This window comes from Mobula birostris, chromosome 30 (genome assembly GCF_030028105.1).
Source record: "Mobula birostris isolate sMobBir1 chromosome 30, sMobBir1.hap1, whole genome shotgun sequence".
Classification (NCBI taxonomy): domain Eukaryota; kingdom Metazoa; phylum Chordata; class Chondrichthyes; order Myliobatiformes; family Myliobatidae; genus Mobula; species Mobula birostris.
In genome coordinates, this window is record NC_092399.1 from 2,011,741 (window position 1) to 2,028,525 (window position 16,785).

Here is a 16,785-nt window from a genome sequence, read left to right on the forward strand (position 1 = left end):
TTAAAGTTGGGAAAAGTGTCAGGGGGTGGGCTGATTCTAATGTGAGACTAGATTCTAGTATGACTGTTATAACGTCATTTTGTAATGGGGAATTGGAAGAATTAAAAACAGTCAAAAATGGTGCAGTATTGAATGGACTCGTTCAATACGATCCCAGTAACTGAGTCAGTTCAATCTATCTTTGAGATTCTATTTCCACTAGGGCATGAGTGGTAGGAACATTAAGTATTGAACAGAAGGTAGCAGTTCTGTTTAGCATGTCTGCTCCTCCAGCTCTCAACCATCAGGTTCACTGTGTGCAAGGTATCATGCTGTGGGCCTTCTCAGGACAGGCAACAAACCAGAAGGTGCTTGCTGGTTTTATCTGTAGGCTTTGAACTGTGATTCAAAGCCACAGCCTGGTTCTGGCTCCAGAATAGGCAGGTTATTTAAGAAAACTTAGAATTTTTCATCATGCCTTACCCTTTTCATCTCTCCTGTATTGCATCCTCCTGCCTGATATTTATGCATTAACTCCCATTCTGCACCAATGGGCAATTCACAAAGGAAAGGACAGGGCTCAGTGTGTTGTTGCCATGGTGCCCATGTGGTCATGTACTTCCTTCAGTTAACCTCATCATCTTTTTCTGGGAAGCATTTTACTGTAGTAGGTCAGTGTATTTTTAAAATTGGTCTTAAAGAAGAAGTTAGAACAGCAATGCAGAAAATTTGCATTAAAACCTTTTAAACAAAAAGATTAAACACGAGATTTTGTAGAAGCTAGAAATCCAGACAACACACGTTAAATGATGAAAGAACCGAGGAAATCAGGCAGCATCTATGGAGGTGAATTAACAGTTGACGTTTTTGGGCAAGGCCCTTCATCAGAACTGGAAAGGAAAGCAGAGGTAGAAGCCAGAATATGAAGGTGGGAAGAGGGGAAGGAGTACAAGCTGGCAGTTGATACATGAAGCCAGGTGAGGGGATGGCTGGGATGATGTGAGAAGCATGGGAGGTGATAGGTGGAAGAGGTAAAGGGATGAAGAAGATGATACCTGATAGGAGAGGAGTGTGGACCATGGGAGAAAAGGAAGGAGGAGGGGCACCAGGGGGAGGTAATGGGCAGGCAAGGAGAAGAAAAGAGGTAAGAGGAGCCAGAAAGGGGAATGAACAAAGAAAGAGGGGGAGGGGAGAGATTAATAAAAATGAGCAAAATTGATGTTGATGCCATCAGGTGGGAGAGTTCCCTGGTGGAATGTGAGGTGTTGCTTCTCCAATCTGAGAATTGTCTCATCATGACAACAGAGGAGGTCATAGACAAATGAGAAAAGCTTGAGATTTTTTCAAAGGATGTTGATGTGAATTTTCCACGTAATCATCAAAAACTTAACACTTACTTCAGTGCTTGGGTTAAGATTTATACAGAACCTTTGATTTGGCATGAAATTCCAAAGACTCTTCATGGGGTACTTTCCAATACAACATTACATTGAATGACATGAGAGTATCTTAAGGCAGGTGAACAATTATAATTCCTTCTGGTTTACTGAGGGAATTTTAGAGGTTAAATCCGTATGAGGTGCCCAGTTAAAATTGGGCCTCTGGAAGAGCAAGAAGTCAAGCGGTGACACGGAATGAAAAAATACTGCTCAGAGTCAGAATTAGTTTATTATCAATGCCTTGTAGGATGTGAAACATTTGTTTTGTAGTACAGTGCAAGGACATAAAGTTATTGTAAGTTTGCATAGGGAATAGTTAACAGGTGTCTCTCCTGGTTCTTCTACTCCCTTCCTTTTACCTCTATTTTTCATGGGGTTCCCACAGCTGCCACATCATTTTATCAGTGTTGACACAACTCTAACGGGGTGTCATGGCTGTACGCTGAGAAACAGTAGACTCAGGTTTGAGGAACGTAAACTCATGATCACATTTTCTTAAAGCATGGGTGACCCTGTCCTTCTTACTTCACCCCATCTCCCCCACCCAACTACCATCCCCTCACCTGGTCTCATCTATCAATTTCATCTATCAGCTTGTACTCTTTCCACTCACCTCACCTTCTTATTCTGATGTCTGCCCCCTTCATTTTCAGTCCTGATGAAACGTTTCAGTCAGAAATGTTGAGAGGTGAGGAGGAATTTCTTTAGCCAGAGGGTAGTGAATCTGTGGAATTCATTGCCTCAAACATCCGTTGGGGCCAAGTCATTGGGTATTCTTAAAGCAGAGGTTGGTTGGTCCTTGATTAGTCAGGCTGTCAAAGATTACAGGGAGAAGGCATGAGAATGGGGTTGAGAAGAATGAGAAATCAGCCATGATGGAATGGCCTAATTCTGCTCCAATGTTTTATGGCCATAGGGTCTAAGTGAAAATTGAGTTGAAAGTGTGCTGGTGTGATAACTGGAATAACATCCAATAGTCCACAAAATCTCCCACCAGAGTCCTAAGCATGCCCAATTAATGGTGTTTTACTATATCAGTACAAGATGATTAGATCCTTAATGCTATTCTACCATTTTGTGTTAAAGGGGCCCAAGTGCCACACATGAGGCTGCTGAGCAAGATAAGAGTCTATGGTGTTACAGGAAAGATGCAGGCATGGATAGAGCATTGGTTATTGGCATGAAGCAGAATGGAGTCTTTCCAGACTGGCTGCCAGTGGCTAGTGGTGTTCCACAGGAGTTCGTGTTGGGACCACTTGTTTTTATGTTGTATGTCAATAATTTGATAACAAAATTGATGGCTTTGTGACCAAGTTTACAGATGATACAAACAGGTGGAGGGGCAGGTAGTGTCAAGGAAGCAGGAAGTCTGCAGAAGGACTTAGATAGATTGTGAGAATGGGTAAATAAGTGGCAAATGGAATACAGTGTCAGAAAGCATATGGTCATGCACTTTGTTTGAAGGAATAAAAGTGTTGACTATTCTCAAAATGGAAATAAAATTCAAAAATCCAAAGTGCAAAGGAACTTTGGAGTCCTTGTGCAGATTTCCCTGAAAGTTAACTTGCAGATTTGGTCAGTGGTGAGGAAGGCAAATGCATTGTTAGCATTCATTTCAAGAGGACTAGGACATAAAAGCATGGAAGTAACGTTGAGGCCTTATAAAGCCCTGGTGAGGCCTCGCTTGGAGTATTATGAGCAGTTTTGGGCCCCGTATGTAAAAAAGGATGTGCTGACATTGGAGAGGGTCCAAAGGAGGTTCTCAAAGATGATTCTGGGATTGAAAGGCTTATCATATAACGAGTTTTTGATAGCTCTGCTCCTGTACTCGCTGGAAATGAGAATGAGGGGAGGATCTCATTGAAACCTATCAAATATTCAAAAGCCTAGACAGAGTGGATGTGGAGAGAAATTTTCTTATTATGGGTGTGTCTAGGACCACAGAGCACAGTCTCAGAATGGAGGGATGTCCATTTAGAATGGAGATGAGGAGGAATTTCTTTAGCCAGCTGTGGTGAATCTGTGGAATTCATTGCTGCAGGCAGCTGTGGTGGCCAAGTTATTAGGTGTAGTTAGTGTGGAGGTTGATAGATTTTTGGTAAGTCAGGGTGTGAAATGCTCCAGGGCGAAGGCAGGAAAATGGGGTTGAGAGGGAAGTGGATCAGCCATGGTGAAATGTCGGAGCAGAGTTGATGGGCTGAAAGGCCTAATTCTGCTCCAATGTCTTATGGTTTTAAAGTATGGTCTGATTCTATGTGCCAGTCTTTCCCACATATCCCTTAGTACATTTGGTTGCGAAAGCCTCATCATACTCAAACTTGAGGTAATAGGCACACCTTGAGTCACCTCCCCATTCCCACTGGTCCAGCAACTTTCTCTCTTCCTTTGTTCAAATCTTCCATTACCTTCCACACCCCTGAATCCCATCACCTACACTCATTACAATCCTACACCTGCTTCAAATTGCCCACCATGCACATACCTACCTTCCTTTGGTTCACCTTTATATCCCCTTCCCCACCTGCTTTCATCTGTCCACTACCCCTCTCTTATCTAGTTCCACCTATCACTTACCAACCTTTGTCTCCACCCTCTCCCACCTATTCCATCTGCTTAAAGTTTCCCCGCCCCACCTTTAACCTACCCGCCTCTGATCCAACAGGCCTCCTCTCACGCACCCTCACCTACTTCTGCCTGTCCATCTCTCTAGCTCCACCACCCCTTCACCCCCTCGTCAGGTTCCACCTATCACATACCAGCTTCAGTCTCACTCCTTCCTTTCACTTGTGTATGCCAGCTATTTTTCCCATTAATTTCTCCGTTCTGATGTAGGATTTCATCCCAAAACTTTGACCATCCCTTTGCCTCCACAGATGCTGCTTAACTCATCTAGTTCTCCCTGCAGATTGATTCTTGTTTCAGGTTTAAAATCAATTGGCTGGTCACTGGATGTAATTTGCAGAAGATTATCACAAATTGTAGGACTTTCTGAGATGGAGAGGCATTTCACAACTTCACTTTGAAAAATCTATTTATAATTTTACCTTTTCCTTAGTCAACCAGCAGAAGTAATTTTACAGAATTATGGAAAGGTTACAGTTCAGAAGAAGGCTAACTTTGTTGTCATTTTTACAGTAAGTGAATGTGATTTAATTAAAAAAAGCAATTTTTAATTCTATTTTATCAGATTAGAATTTATAAATAAGACTCAAAATTTGGCCAAACAAAATTGAAAGGCATTGATGGACAAAATAAATGGAGTCACAAAAATGAAGAAAATGTCAATCACACCAAGTACCCCTACCCTCCTATCTCACTGAGAAAACTTCAGTCACATCACATGCCCCTCCCCTTCCATCTCACTGAGAAAATCTCAATCACACTACATGCCCCTCTCCTCCCATCTCACTGAGAAAATGTCAGTCATATCACATGCCCCTGCCCTCCCAGCACACTCAGAAAATCTCAATCATATCACGTACAACCTTCCCTTCCATCTCATTAGAAAAACCCAGGACGTACGCATGAATGCAAAGTCACATCTGGTGTGGTTTGAAATATTCAGCAGACATTGTCAATATGAAATACTTGTGAAGAAACTAACGCTCCAGCCAGTCTGCACAGAGCTGGTATCCTGTACAAATTATACATGAGCAAACTGGGTCTCCAGAGTTCAGGAGAATTTGGGACTAAAGTGTTCTGTTAAACGATCAACTGCATGCTTACATTGTCACAGATGTGAGGTAAGACCAAAACGAATTGGAGCAGAAGTTAGTGCACGTAAGTCAGCCTTTTAACCTGCTCTGTCATTCAGTAAGATGATGACCAATCCAATCTCGGTCTCAATGCCTCTTTGATGGTGTCTTCCCATACCCCTCGACTCTCTTGTAATTTAAATGTATGGCAGTCTTTGGCTTCGATCTCCTAGAGTCATAGGTTCATGCATGGAAACAGGTCCTTTGACCCAGCCATTCCATGCAGACTTTTCCTCACTCGGTCTAAAGCACAATATTCTGACCAAGATGCTTATCTAAACTATGCTAATTTCACTTTCCTGCAATTGGCCCACATCCTTTTCTTTTCGTCCATCTACCCAACCAAATGATTTTTAAACACCGAATATACCTGCCTCTGACAGCTCCTTTGACAGATGGTGTTATGTAACCCCTGCCCTCTGTGAGAAAAAAGTTGCTGATCAGATTTCCTTTCAGTATTTCCCCTCTCACCTTAAACTTACGTTGTCTGGTTTTAGGCTCCCCTACCATTGGAATGAACTGTGATGCCTTCCCCATCTATCTACTTCATAATTTTGTAAACCTCTAAATTTACCCTTCAACACCCTGCGCTCCAACAAGAACAACTTCAATCTGTCCAATCTCTCCTTGTAACTGAAGCTCTTCATCCCAGGCAGCATCCAGCTGACTCTTCTTTACTCTGTCTAAAGCTCCCACATCCTCCTGTGGAGTGGGGGCCAGAATGGTGCACTATTTTTTGTACGACTGATTTAACTACTTTAAAAAATATACTACTTACTGTAATTCTCAGTTTTTATTATTATGTTTCGCAAGTACTGTCGCTGCAAAACAACTAATTTCACAATGTATGTCAGTGATATTAACCTGGATTCTAATTCTGATTATGTATGTATAAACTGCTTTGGATTGTTAAATTCTGTTAGGACCCTGGTCCCCCTTTTGGCCTCCTAACTGGTTCCTCTATAAACCTCACAGTACTCACTTAACAAATGATTTCTCAAACTGAATGCACTTCTGGCATCTGGCTTCTTCCCCCTTCCTCTCCAGTCCTGATGAAGTTGTTTTGATCCAAAATGTCGACTGTTTATTTCCTTCCATTGATGCAGCTTGGGCTGCTGGGTTCCTCCAGCATTTTGTGTGTGTTCCTTTGGATCTCCAGCAACTGCAGAACCTCTGGCATTGCAGGCATGCACTTCCTTCCTCTTTCTGATCAAACCCTCAATGACCTCTTCCAAGGTTCCCTAATCCTACCACATGTGCTTCAAATCCTTACAGGGACATACTGATTCTGGATTTTTACAAACCTTTCCAACTTAAAACCTTAGTTCCAGGTCAAACTTTATCATTTCCTACAACTACCTAGACCTAGAAGAATTGTGAAATCTACTTAGCAACTCCACATGGAGAATTTCAAATTTCATGTCTTTCTGAAAAAAAATCCTCCTCATCTGAGTCTGAAAGTTCAGAACATTCCAACTATGGAAAACATCCCTTCTAGTGCACACCGTGAGTCCTCTTTATATCTTTTCCATATTTGAATTATCTAGAACTCAACCTGTTCAGCTTAACCTTCACATGTCAACTACTGAATCCCAAAAGCCGTCTTGATAGATTTTCACATCACTATCTCCAATGCAATCACATCCTTCCTTAAATATGGAGACAATCACTTTCTGCAGTGGTCCAGGTGCCCTATAAAGATGGATCAGTACCTGACCTTTTACATCCTTCCCTCTAGCATTCCATTAGCCTTTCTGATTACCTATTGTATCTCTTTGTTTACATTTTGTAATTAGTTCAGTAATTTCTAGCTTGTATTTCTCTCCAAAGAATGATTGATATTTCTGTTCCAATTTCATCTACTTATTTTCTCTTTTGTTTCTAATTGCCACAATTTAAAGCAACAATTACTTTGACAACAATGATCCCTGAAGTATTCTCCCCTCTCCCTCTCCTTCTGCCTTTCACTTTCCCTCCACTGCTCCCCATCCCTCTCCCTCCCTCTCCTCTCCCGCTATTCACAGCTGTCCCTGTCCCCTCTGCCCCTGTCTCTCCATCTGTCTCTCGCCCTCTCTCTCTCTGCCTCTCCCTCTCGCTTTCCCTCTCCCATTTCCTCTCCCTTTCTCTCATCCCTCTCCCCCTTGCTTTCTTGCTCACCCCTACCTGACCTTCGTTCTTTGTGCATTTCACATTATGGTTTGGGATTTCGAGGAAGAGCTGTATTTTGCTTATTCTATTAATTGCCTTCTCCAGCTGATGGGGTAAGCAGTAAACGTCAGCCTTTCCAGACTGTAAGTGAATAAATGTCAGAGGACAAACCCTTCCTCACCTTCACTCTTATTTTACCAACTCACTGTATCTAGAAATTTCCATTCCCCAAACACAAGGTAATGTAAAAAATCTCTATAATTTTTTCCTGCTTGTTCGTAACGATTTCCCCAGTCTTCATTTTGCCCTTTCCACGGTAAAGATCAGTCAGATTCCAGTAGTATTCCTATACTGAGCAGCAGCTGACAAACTGTGTACTGCAATATTCCCAGCAGAAGATTTAAATGCAGGTTGTAATCTAGGTAAAAGCAAAGATCTAAAGCAAGACTGACTTTTATTAACCACACTCTTCGGGTTACCTGTGAGTGTGATTTGTTCTGCAAAAATAATAACTATTAAGATTTATGATTAACCTATGTCAGGTCAGTAGATAACAACATCTTTTGTCACTCATGCAAGAGTAAAGCACTGCAGCTGTGATGAGTAGTTACTCTTCTATGTTTCATTAATTTTGTTAATTATTAGGGGCCATCATCAGCTTTAGCTCAGAGACACCATGGGAAATGGTACTCTGCTGTTGCTGAATCAAAGGGAGGTTCAGATGAAGTGGAGTATACTAAATGTAATCATGAATAACTCAACAGCCAAAGTGTAGAGCAACTGAAGATAATCTTTCAGAGTGTAGCTTAGCTCCATAACACAGTACAGGCCATTCAGCCCACGATACGGTTCCAATCCCCTAACCCACTCTAAGATCAATCTACCCTTCCCTTCCACATAGTCCTCCATTCTTCTTTTAGGTGGCTACCTAAAAACGTATCTGCCTCTGCCACCACTCCTGGCAACGTTCTCCACACACCTACCACTGTCTGCGTAAAACACCAACTTCTGACACTCCCCCTATACTTTCCTCCCGACACCTTAAAGTTATGCCCCCTTGTATTAACTATTTCCACCCTGGGAAAACGTCTGTGACTGTCCACTTGATCTATGCCTCTGATAATCTTGTACACCTCTATCAAGTTATGCCTCACTCACCTTGTCTCCTAAAAGAAAAGCCAAGCTCACTCAGCCTGCCCTCACAGGGCATGCTTCCTAATCCAGACATCATCCTGGTAACTCTCCTTTGTACCACCTCCTTTGAATCAGGAGGTGATCTGAAATGAACACAAAACTCAACACAGTACACCATGTATGGTCTAACCAGAATCTTATGGGATCGTAACATTATTTTGTAGCTCTTGAACTCAATTCCTCGACTAATGAACACCAACACACCATTCGGCTTCTGGACCACACTATCAACTTTCACTGCAACGTTGAGACATCTATGGGTATGAACACCAAGATTCCTTTTTTTCATCTGTACTGTGAAGGATCCTGCCAATAATCCTGTATTAGAGTCATCGAGTCATAGAATACTACAGTACAGAAATTGGTTTTTCGGCCCATCTACTCTGTGCTGAACTATTAATCTGCCTAATCCCAACGACCTGCACTTCGACCATGGCCCTCCACTACCATCCATGTACCTATCCAAGCTTCTCTTAAACTTGAAATCAAAATTGCATCCACCACTTTGCTCGTAGCTCGTTCCACACTCTCCTCATCCTCTGAGGGAAGAAATTCCCCCTCAGGTTTCTCTTAAACATTTCACCTTTCTCCTTTCACATATGACCTCTAGCTGTAGATCCACACAACCTCAGGGGAAAAGATTGCTTGCATTTACTCTATCTATACCTCTCATAATTTTGTATACCTCTATCAAATCTCCCCTCAATCTTCCGTGTACCAAGGAATAAGGTCCTTACCTAGTTAACATTTCCCCATTAAGCAGGGCCTCAAGTCTTGGCAACATCCTTGTGTAATTTTTCTGTATCCTTTCAATCTTATTTACATCTTTCCTGTAGGTAGATGACCAAAACTGGACACAATACTCCAAATTAGGCCTCATCGACATCTTACACAATTTTAACATAACATTCTATCTCTTGTACTCAATAGCTTGATCCATGAAGGCAAATGTGCCAAAAGCTTTCTTCATGACCTTTGTGACACCACTTTCAAGGAATTATGGATTTGTATTCAAAGATCCCTCTGTTCGACCATAATCCTCATTGCTCTCCTGCTCGTTGTGTAAAACCTACCTTGTCTGGTCCTCCTAAAGTGCAAACCTCACACTTGTCTGCATTAAATTCCATCCGCCATTTTTTAGTCCACTTTTCTGGCTGGTCTATATCCCACTGCAAGTTTTGGTGGTCTTCCTTGCTATCCACAACACCCTCAATCTTGGACTCATCCACAAATTCTGCCTTCATGTTTGGCCCTCCAAAGTGAATCACTTTACACCATGATGAGAAAATCTGCAGAAAATCTGCTGGAAATCCAAGCAACACACATGAAGTGCTGGAGGAACTCAGCAGGCCAGGCAGCATCCATGGAAAAGAGTAACCAGTCGACGTTTCGGGCCAAGACCATTCATCAAGGACTGGAAAAAAAAAGAGAAGTTAGAGGAAGAAGTTGGGGGGGGGGGAGGAAGAAGTACAAGGTGGTAGGTGATAGGTGAAACTGGGAGGGAGGGAGGGGTGAAGTAAAGAGCTGAGAAGCTGATAGCTGAAAGAGAGAAAGGGCTAATAGGACAGAGTAGAAGAACATGGAAGAAAGGGAAGGGGAAGGAGCTCCAGAGGGAAGTGATGGGGTGATGGGCAGGTAAGGAGATACGGTGAGAGAGGGAAATGAGAATGGGAATAGTGAAGGGGAAGGGGGCAATTACTGGAAGTTCGAGAAATTAATGTTCATTCCATCAAGTTGGAGCCTTCCCAGACGGAATATAAGGTTTTGCTCTTCCAATCTGAGTGTGGCCTCATTGTGGCAGTAGAGGAGGCCATGGGCTGACACTTGTAATGGGAATGATGGGAATGGGAAGTAGAATTAAAATGGGAGGCCGACGGGAGATCTTGCTTTTTCTGGCAGATGAAGCATTAGGTGCTCAGTGAAGCAGTTTCCCAGTCTATGTCAGGTTCCACCAATATACGGGAAGCCACACCAGGAGCACCAGATACAGCAGATGACCCCAACAGACTCACAGGTGAAGTGTCGCCTCACCTGGAAGGACTGCTTGGGGCCCTGAATGGTAGTGAGGGAGGAAGTGTAGGGGCAAGTATGGCACTTGTTATGCTTGCAAGGACAGTACCAGGAAGGAGATCAGTGGGGAGGGATGAATGGACAAGGGAGTCTCATAGGGAGTGATCCCTGCGGATAGTGGAACATGGGGCCTGTTTCCATGGTGTTTAACTCAATCACTCCATGACATTGTGTAGTATATTTGCCATATTGTGATACTGCATATAACTCTCAAATTAATGCCAAGTTAATGGACACCAACTTTATGTGTAGCAAAGATCCACAACACTTCAATGATACATTCTACTGTTCCTTCAGAAATTATATCAATCTATCTGGGAGTACATGTGAATGTGCACAAATAAACTATCATGTTAACACCATCCCAACCGTAAAGTATGGTGGAGGTAGCATCATGCTATGGGGATGCTTTTCACCAGAAGGCACGGGAAATCTCGTCAGGTTTGATGGGAAGATGAATGCTGCTAAATACAGAGAGATCTTGGATAAAAACCTCTTGCCTCTATCAGAAAGCTTAAACTAGGGAGGAAGTTCATTTTTCAGCAGGTTAATGACCCAAAACACACTGCCAGAACAACCACAGAGTGGCTTCAAATGAAGAAAGCTAATGTTCTTGAGTGGCCCAGTCAGAATCCTGGCCTTAACCCGATTGATAATTCAAACCTTTGAATATAAAATGGCTCTAGGATTTTATTTGGATATTTATCCAGGTTAGTTTTTCTTCCCAACAAGTTGCTTTGGTTTTACATCTTGCTGAAATGTGGTTTCTTTTCATTTTCAAAGACAGAAATTTTTGACTGTGAGTGTGAACTCTCATTACCAACATCTGATGACACATGTATTAAAATTGATGGAATATCAACCACTTATGCCCAATAGTTTTGATTTTATCAAGAAATCATATTATTACTCGTCCATCCCAACTCAACATTCTGGCACTGACTTGGTTGCTTAATAAGGATAAAGGACTAGAATGATGCACACCTCCTTCCTGCGATGGAACAGCCTTCATTTATGTCAGTCCGTCTCCATAGTGACATGTTGTCTTCAGGACTGAAACTTAGACTGCTGCCTCACACTCTGGCTGTTCAGAACACTGATACAATAAATTCTATGTCACTTACGCAGATTGTAATTTCATGCGGATTCCCATTTTATGACAATACTCATTCTCCTTGTTGAAATTGAATTTGAGATGATCCTCCAGCCTATTGTCTAGTATTTCAGTTTACAAACTTCTGCTGTTGCATCCTTTCTTCAAAAAAGTATAAGATTTGGAATCTTTACATGAGCAGAATGAGGAATGATTGCTAGCACATCTGAAAAAGAAACCTTGTCATTGCAGACGTGATGTTTTCTTCATTTCTGAGCCAAAGCCTCTGGAGTAATCCTTTAATGGCAGACTACTGCTACATATATGGATATCACAGGATGGAGTTCCTGGTATTTTTAGCTGCACCTACATAGAAGTCAAATCACACACAAGGCATATTTGCACACTGAAACAAACACCTTTCTCACTGTGGAATCTCAAAAAGCTGCAAAAGAATGGTAGACCTTGGGTGCAGTAGTATTGTCACTGATGGCTTCTCCCAACTTTTGACTTATTTTGTCAAATTACTAGCTCTCGCCTATCTCAAAGTGACTTGAAATTTTCCTCTAACTCCTGGACAGCTGCAACAAAAATATTGTATTATATTTTGCTGCAGGGCTACTAAATAATATAGCATGGAATGCATTTCGGAATAGTTATGTTTCTTCTACTTCTTCTCTACAGCATTCAATGCCTTGAACATCGTACCCCAGCTCATGAATATAATTAGCACTTCAAACAAGCCATCTCCATGCTCTCCATATAATTTATGACAATTCACACACTTTTGAAACCTGCACTTGCTAGACCTGACATCCTTGTGGATTTTCTGTCCAAAATAATAATAGTAGTTAAGTCTTCCCCATGCGCTCTTGCATCCAGTTTGTTTCCTGATTTGCAGATTTACCTGTGGATGCACACCAATATCCCAGTGGATCAGATGCTTGAAACAACAACCTTCTGACCCCATTTTCTTACCATCTGTTGCTGTAGAGTAAGGGTTCTCAACTTTTTCTTATGTCTGTGGATCTCTGCAGAGAACCTAATGACATCTGGAACAGAAGAGCAACATCTGGACTATTTTTATTTTTCCCCAATGCATAGTAAATATGCATTAATGCATCTAATAAGTGACCACAATGTATTCTAATGTGGTCCTTAGGTACTGTTGAATACTGGTAAGTTCTGCTTATAATAACAGTTACAAGACACAGGAGCTTTGAACAAGGATTGTTATACTGCGGTTAACAGCAAGATACCAAGAGCAGGTTGCGCTTACTCGTTCTATCAGTATGTCGTCAGACCACATGTCAAAATCTGTAGATCATAGTGAGTATATTCAACTGACAGAAGGAAAAAATCAAGGAATAAGAAAGAAAGACTGGACTTTAAGCATTTCAGATTTTATTGGCATATAGTTGCAGTTATATTTACGCCCGGAACATACTGATTGATTAATGCTAATGTTTAGAATGAACTTCCAAGGGCTTGGAAGATGTATAAGGTTGTAGTATAGATGCCAAGATGAATAATTGAAAAACATCTGGCCACAGTTGTCACAAATTAGAATGAGGCGGATGAGCATCTGTTCTGCATTTAAAGTGAAGTTTAGTCTAGGCATCACAAGAAAACCCAGTCTTCTTTAAGTAGAGGTTGTATTTCCTGGCAATTTTTGCACCATACTCCCTTTGTACTTAAGACTGTAGATTTCTGAACTGTTCATGAACTCATGAACACTATCTTGTTATCCTTCTTTTGCAATATTTATTTATTAGTAATTGAATAATTATTGTACTTCTACTTTTTTTTTAAGCATGTTGTACCAGACATTCAGCCATTCTTGTCTGGCATGTGGTGTCAGGATTAACCGGGTCACAATATGAACGTTCCTGACTCGACCCTTGTATTTTTTACGAGGCCAAGTGGCTAGGTCGACACTCAGCCCGGCACGGATGGAAAGCGTGCTTGGGGGTGGCCCGACCTGGATTCGAACTTGGGAACCTTCGCTCCGGAGTCCGGCGCTGATCTCACTGCGCCACCAGCCAGCCACTGTACGTCTACTGCAAAACAAAAATTAATTATGATGTACTTCAATGATAATTCTGCTTATTAAAATCTCTATCCCCTTCATTTAATTTGCTGAATGGAGCCTCTTCAGTGGTAACCTCTGGATGATGTTGTTGATGGTGCAGAGGTTTGTGCTCATGATGGAGCTGGCTGAGTTCACAACCCTCGGCAGCATCTTACTGTCCTGCACATTGGACGCTTTACACTAGGCATTTACAACCAGACAGAATACCCTCCACTGTACATCAGTAAAAATTTTCAAGAGTCTTCAGTGAACTGGGACTTAATTGAGTGTGCCTGAATGCCCAAAAGATCCTTAATGTCTTTTTCTGCATCAGAACTTTCAACTTTGAAAATGTATTAGGGAATGTGATTTTTATAATCAAAAAGAATGAGAGTGATCACGTAATTGCTTCGTTTTTTTGAAAATGAAGCATACCATTTAAATAAATTCACTAGCTCTCACGCCACAGGACTGAAGCTCGTTTGAACCTTTTCCAACATTCACCTTCACTGAACTCTAAAGTCAAGCTAATAAAAGTCTTGAATGTTATTAAAGCTGGTTAACCTGAGAGAGTGAAAGAATTCCACTAAACCCAACTCATCTGTCCAAAAAAAAACCTTTAGTCTCTTACTGTAACACACACAAGATGCTGGAGGAACTCAGCAGGCCAGGCAGCATCTGTGGAAAAGAGTAAACAGTCGATGTTTCAGGCTGAGACCCTCAGGTCAGTCTCTTACTGTAGCATCTGATTAAAAGTTTGAAGAAAATTTATTATCAAATTACATATATGTCACCATATACAACCCTGAGATTCATTTCGCTGCAGGCATTCACAGTAAATTCAAGAAACATATAGAATCAATGAAAGACCACACCCAACAGGACGGACAAACAACCAATGTGCAAAAGACAACAAACTGTGCAAATACAAAAATATAGAAAAAAAGAAATAATAGTAGTAGTAAGTATGAAATAAATATCGAGAACATGAGACGAGGAATCCTTCGAAGTGAGTCCATAGTTATGGGAACAATTCAGTGATGGTTTGAACAAAATTGAATGAAGTTATCCCCTCTGGTTCATTAGACTGATGGTTGAGGGTTAATAACTGTTCCTGAACCTGGTGGTGGTGTGATTGTTTCTTTAAGTTATTCCAGCACAATTTCCTTCACTATTTTACCACAAAGGAACATAGGAATTGAATTACAGGAAAATCTTCCATCTAGTTTGGCTTCTTCCATTCTGAGGTAATAACATGATACAACAATAATGAAGCTGTAGCAATCCCAATAAATCAACATCCTTCAAATCTAAGATTTTTCAATACAGTCTTGTTTCACTTTGAAAGAATGTTCCACAGTACTTAATTCTATCCAGTTACCTTATACTTGGGCAGATGGATAGGACTCATCAGCTTTGGCTGGCAGCTCATCCAGGAGAAGGAAAACTTTGATCTCAAACCTGCACTGCTGTGCAGCTATGCTCATTCATGGGGAAGGCTTCAGGACTAAACTCCGAGGAGAAGTCTGGAGCTGGAGTCCTTAAGACAGTCCTATGTTAAGTTCCACGCTGATTGACAACTCCTGCGATATCGTTGGTGCCAATCTGTAATGGTTTCTGCTGTTCCTTTGAATCCATCAGCTGCATGGAGACGGGCAGCCTGCTGTATGAGCACCAGCTTGCTCTCCATATCGTATTGCCCTTGCTTGTGTACAGCTAGAATGTCAACTGGACCAAAGGAGGGCCTCAGATATCTTGTGTTATTTCTTCATACGACTTATAAAGTTTCATAAGATCACTTCTCATTAACTTTCTTTCAAGCCTCAAAAAGTGAGAGGTGGCTCATCTGATGAGCCGGTAATATGGTAGTGCGTTCGGATGCAGTGGTTGCTATGGGGTCAACCAAAGGTGTTATTGTCTTTATTAAACATTTTTTTTTTGCGATCGCGGATCTACCCCATCAGCGAGTTGTTTATTGCTAGAGAAACTTGATGCGGATCATGTTGCTGCATGTATCAGAGAGGGTGGTGTGCAGTCTACCAGCGAATGATCATCTTAGTCACTTTTCTGCTGGTTTCAAGACCCTGCTGGGCATTGGTGGTGTGGAATAGTGCAAGTCCAATTCTTTGATGTATTGGCAAACAGCAGGGGAGCTGCGTGACCTCGGTTGCAGTGGTGCCACCTTCTGTAGCGACCCAGGAGGAGGTGTCAGAGTTGAATGCTCCACTGGAGTGCGAGAGGTAGTGTGGTACAATGCTGGAGTCAGTACTACCCACCCCCCGCCTCGCTGTGTTCATTTTGCAGAAAACAAGCAATATTGTGTTTGAGTGCAGACCGCTGGAACATTCATGGACTCAGGGATTTGGACTGTAATTTACTGCTATCTGATATGTGCTGTATGTGACTTGTGTTGTGTATGACTGTTGATACTATGTTTTGTATCTTAGCCCCAGAGTAACGCTCTTTCCTTTGACTGTATTCATGGGTGTTCATGTATGGCTGAATGACAATTAAACTTGAACTTGTGTCAGGAGATTGTATGTCTCATATCGGTAAGTTAAACACAAACATCTAGGTCTATGTTACTAATCTTGTACTGAGGGAGTGTTATTACTGTCTCTTGGATAAGATGTTAGACTGAAATATTTTTGTCTTCTCAGATGAATATGAATGATCCCATTGTAAAGAAGAGGAAGGAATAGCCAGCCATCAGCATTATGGAAAGGACATTGCCCAGGTATTACCATTTTGTTATTTGTGGTTGCTTCCCATATTCAAAGTGACCACTCTTCCGAATCTCTCAGTGACTGTTCTTTGGGACATTTAGAGAGTGTGGATGGCATCATGAAATGCAATGTTCAATGTCAATGCAAATAGTTTCCAATCCTCCCTGTATCCACGATTCATTACATTCAACACTCGACACTGATTGATTTATCCCCTAATTATTCCATCTTGAAACTTCAAACAGGTGAAACTTGCTGAAATAACATGGAAATTACTTTGCTGTTGGAAAATAGTCACAATCGGACCAAA

The 16,785-nt window shown here is 41.6% G+C and overlaps 1 long non-coding RNA gene across 1 annotated transcript in view; it reads left to right on the forward strand.

Annotated features, from left to right (window-relative positions):
• The window catches only part of LOC140190511 (uncharacterized), an 87,699-nt gene extending 71,219 nt beyond the window's left edge, over positions 1-16,480 (forward strand). The window contains exon 3 of the long non-coding RNA XR_011883621.1: positions 16,410-16,480. This is a non-coding gene — a long non-coding RNA (uncharacterized lncRNA). The remainder of the gene's footprint in view (positions 1-16,409) is intronic.
• The last annotated feature ends 305 nt before the right edge of the window (positions 16,481-16,785 follow it).